We start from the raw sequence: 4,299 nt of genomic DNA on the forward strand, positions 1-4,299 counted from the left end.
GTAACTTTAACAGAGCTGTTCATTTTATAGTGAACTTTCATCGCATTATGACATTTTTTTAAAATATTATTTTCAATATGATCTGCATTCAATAGCTGAGCAGTTAAGACATACAACATATAACTGACCAACAAATAAGTAATAAATGCTTATGTTTGATTGATAACCCTTACACTGAGCAAGTTCCTCTAATTAACCATTTAAATTATAGCAAATGACTTAATTTTATATATTAACAGGCAGGAATAATTTCTCACTGTATTTGAAGTCTACTTGTTCCATAAAAAAGAAGCATTTAACATAAACAGTTTTATGTGATCAGGATACATCATGACATGTTTTGCCAAATTTCCTGGGACTAAATATGGAATGGAATGCTTCCATTGGGAAACCAATGCACTGAGGTGCCATTCCTCAACATATATGTACAATATGGTGTATAAAATACAAACTTCACCCTTTAGAACTCTTATCATTGTTAAAAAAATAATAAAATAAAATTGCAATCTTGCTCATGCTTATCGAAATTGAACCATATTTAACCAGCAGATTTTCTCAAACTGTAAAACCAGGAACAGTCTGTTGACATAGTATCCAATTGTTCGAAGCACTGCTATAAGAACTCAGTGAAGCTATCACTGCAGAATGCTATCACTAGCCAAATTAATCTACTGAGTGACGTAAAAAAGACTATCCCAGCACAAAACAGAGCAACACTTTCCAAGAGGGAAGCACAAAGGTTATTCCCCTTTTGCAGTCGTAAAATGACCACATTCTCTTTAGACCAGTCCAACAAGCTAACGACTATATGGTACAGAGCAACATCCATGTCCAAGAAAATGCTGTACAGAAAACAATGTTAAACTTATGTGTTTATTTAGTGTGTCCCAAACAAAATGAAACTTGACTTTGGCCTTGAAGACTAGAGGAGAAAGTCTTGTTTACAGAATAATCAAAGTTTAAACACTAAAAATGCAGTTGTAGAGCTTATATGAGGACACAGCTGGGTGATAAGTAAATGCAGCGGAGCATAAAATCTCCATTTAAACACTGTGTTTTCACTGTGGGCATGTTACCAATGACCAACAAGTACCACTTTATTCTGCAGCCCAAAACCCCAGCCAAACATCACAATGTAAGTGCTTTGTTTTGTTTTTGTGTTTTTGTTTTGTTTTTTTTTGGGGGGGGGGGGGGGGGGTAAATAGATGCCTGGAGATGACTAAATCTGGGAGGAAATATGCTGTTACATGTGTTTTCCTGTCAAAAGACAAGCTGCAGCATTCTGGACCAGCTACAAGCATGAAAGTGAGGCCTACCCAACACCAACATAAAGGGCAGTACAATAGTTAAGTTGGGTCAAAATAGAAGAACGTATAACCAGCAAATAACCTGAGAGTTAGTTTTTATCACTGAGTTTATCTGCTTGTCCAATTTAAAATAAAAAAATATATCACCACTGTCCTTTTTTGTCATAATAAACAGGTGACAGAAAACAGAAGATTTCACATATGGTTGAAGGCAACACAGGTCCATATGAGTGGCATATGTGAGAGGATTTTATTTTTCTTCACGTTAAAAAAATAAATAAATAAATTGATGCCATTCAAGCTTTGATGTTCTGCTGGTTTTAGGGAGTTTGCATCTTTCTGTTTCAAAGGCAGTCTGTGTAAGAGTGGAATGAGATGCCACAGATTTTAAGAATGAACCCTAAGGGAGCATACAAAGGGAAAACAGGATTGGCCTGAGTATAGAACCCTGAGGAACTCCACAAGAGGCGCACTGAGGAGGATCCAGAGTCACCAGGCCAACAGAAAAACTTCTGTCTGATAAGGAAAAGCTGAAGGTTTCATATGACCAATGAACTCCTAAAGAAGGGAAAGAGACACTGGCTGGATGGCTGGAAGATGTGTGCTCTAATGACTGCAATCTTGTCAACAAAAAAAGGGACGGAATATTTCAGTTTCTGAAGAAACGTCAAAGCAAGCAGATTGGGTTTATTAAAAATAGCATTAATATTAATAAAAAAGAACATGAGCCCTGTGACAATTATAGAAATAATATCAGGAAAATATTACTCTTGTTAGCTTTGACGATTTACTGATATCTGCACCAGCTGCCATTTAAAATGTCAAAGGACATCTGCAATTTGTCTTTTGTCCACTTGCTTTCAGGTTTCCTGCATTCACATCATGACAACACAAGTAGTGTCATCAACCAAGGTTTGGGATTTTAAAAGGTGGGACACCATTTCTGTGTCTCTATGTTTGAGAAGGTACAATAAAATATTGACCCATAATAGGTTAAACTCCTCAGTATTAAAACAAAAGGAGGGTCTTCAGTATGTCATGACAGCATTTTTAGTACCACGGAACTGTACAGCAGTGGAAGGGTTAAAAATATAACAAGTACGAGTTGGGGCACACGGTTTAGCAACATGACTGGGGAAAGAGATCTCCAATGAAACAGGCAGAGACAAACAAAACAAACAAGATATAGTGTGTGCCCATGCTCCTGTGCAGGACCTGTCACGGGCTGTACAAGATCGAAAAAAAGTCAATGAGACTTAGAAAGTCTTTAACCAACGGCTTAGAAGGACAGCAGACATGAATGTTAAAATATCCACCAATTAGAAGCCTCTCGTGTTTTGGCATAACTCCAGCCAAGAAATTAGAAAAGTCATTCCAGTTGTAAAACTTGTAAAACTAAAGCTTACCTTACCGACACTTAGCAACACACACACACACACACACACACACACACACACACACACACACACACACACACACACACACACACACACACACACACACACACACACACTCATTCAAATTAAAGTTTTACTTGCTAGTGATCCAGCATTTACCAGGGTAATCTTGGTTGGAGCCGAGTTTGCTGCCATCCTTCTGTGGAGACGGGGAGAGCCTGTTTCTCTGATAACCTAAAATCCCAACGTCCAATGTCTAAAATCCACTATCCAGTTAAAAGATATTGGTAAAAATGACCATCATCTCAGAAGTATATCTTAAAAAAGGTAGTTTATTGCTAGATAAAAATGAGCTTACGGGAGAGCGTCAGTGCAGACACATGCGCTGTTGACCAGGTTGTCCAAATGGATTGTTGTTTCCTGTCAGCTGGTAATCATCCACCCACCAGGTTCCTGTTTCATTACGTGCTCTACCAAAAGTGGAGCTTAAAGTCCAACACCTGACTGGAATGAACCTAAGAAATCAGCCATGATCTAAAGCAGCTCCACAAAGGTCAATTCAAGTTCACACAGACGGACTGATTCAAAACAGACTCAAGCAGTCAAGATAACTGTATCTGCACGCTATTCTTTAGCAGCCAGAGAGGTCAGACCTCGATCAATTTGCTCCACCATGGCAACAGCAGTGGTTATGTCTTGAAGCTTTTAAATGTTCACAACCACTGAGCTGCAGTTATTATTGGAAATATATGAAGACTTCAATCATATAACATCAAAAAAGGTGAGACAGCTGTCACAAACAAAACCAGGGAGGCAGGCTGGCAAGACAATGCCGATCGACTGAACGTGTAAGTAACAACTAAGTTAAAATATAATGAAGTATTTTGATACGACCTAATTAAATCTTGGGCGCAATACATTCAAAAAGTTAGGTTATTAAAATATCTATATATCTATAGAAAAATATTGCTCAGAATGGTAAGGCTATATAAACACTTCAGCATAACCACCTTGATGCTACAAGTGTCCAATCTCATGATGTTTATTAATTGCACCTGCCGAAGAGAAGAGTGATGTTGCTGGCACCGAGGCAGGGCCGACAGCAGCAAATTAAACTCCTGCAGAGGACCTGGAGGCCTGTCACCGAGGGAACGGAGGGAGGAACAGCGTCTGAATCCATGCCACCTAGTGCTATCTCCATTATCCTGAACAAAGTCTTTGCTCTAACATTTTTTGTTTCATAATGATGGCTAATTATGTGTGCCTGCTGAAGCCACCGGCATCATGCAGGACAATGTCAATATACAGCACGTCTTTTCAAAGACAGGTACAGCACACGTACAGAGCAGCAAACCGATGCTTTGCCAATAGTCTCTGCATCTCCAGCTGTGCACAGAAATGCGCCAGTGGAGAAGAGATGAAGTGCCAGGCACACAGTCTGGGGGACTCTGAGCACTTTATTGTGGTGTGTGCTATTCGCGATGTGCGGCCTGAATAATCTACAAATATATACAATCCCTTCTCTCTCGAATCTGTACCATTCATATAGGTAGGTGATTAACAAAGAATGACATCTATAGACCTTTATTTAATGA

The sequence above is a fragment of the Chaetodon trifascialis genome, chromosome 10 (assembly GCF_039877785.1).
Source record: "Chaetodon trifascialis isolate fChaTrf1 chromosome 10, fChaTrf1.hap1, whole genome shotgun sequence".
In the NCBI taxonomy this organism is placed as follows: Eukaryota; Metazoa; Chordata; class Actinopteri; order Chaetodontiformes; family Chaetodontidae; genus Chaetodon; species Chaetodon trifascialis.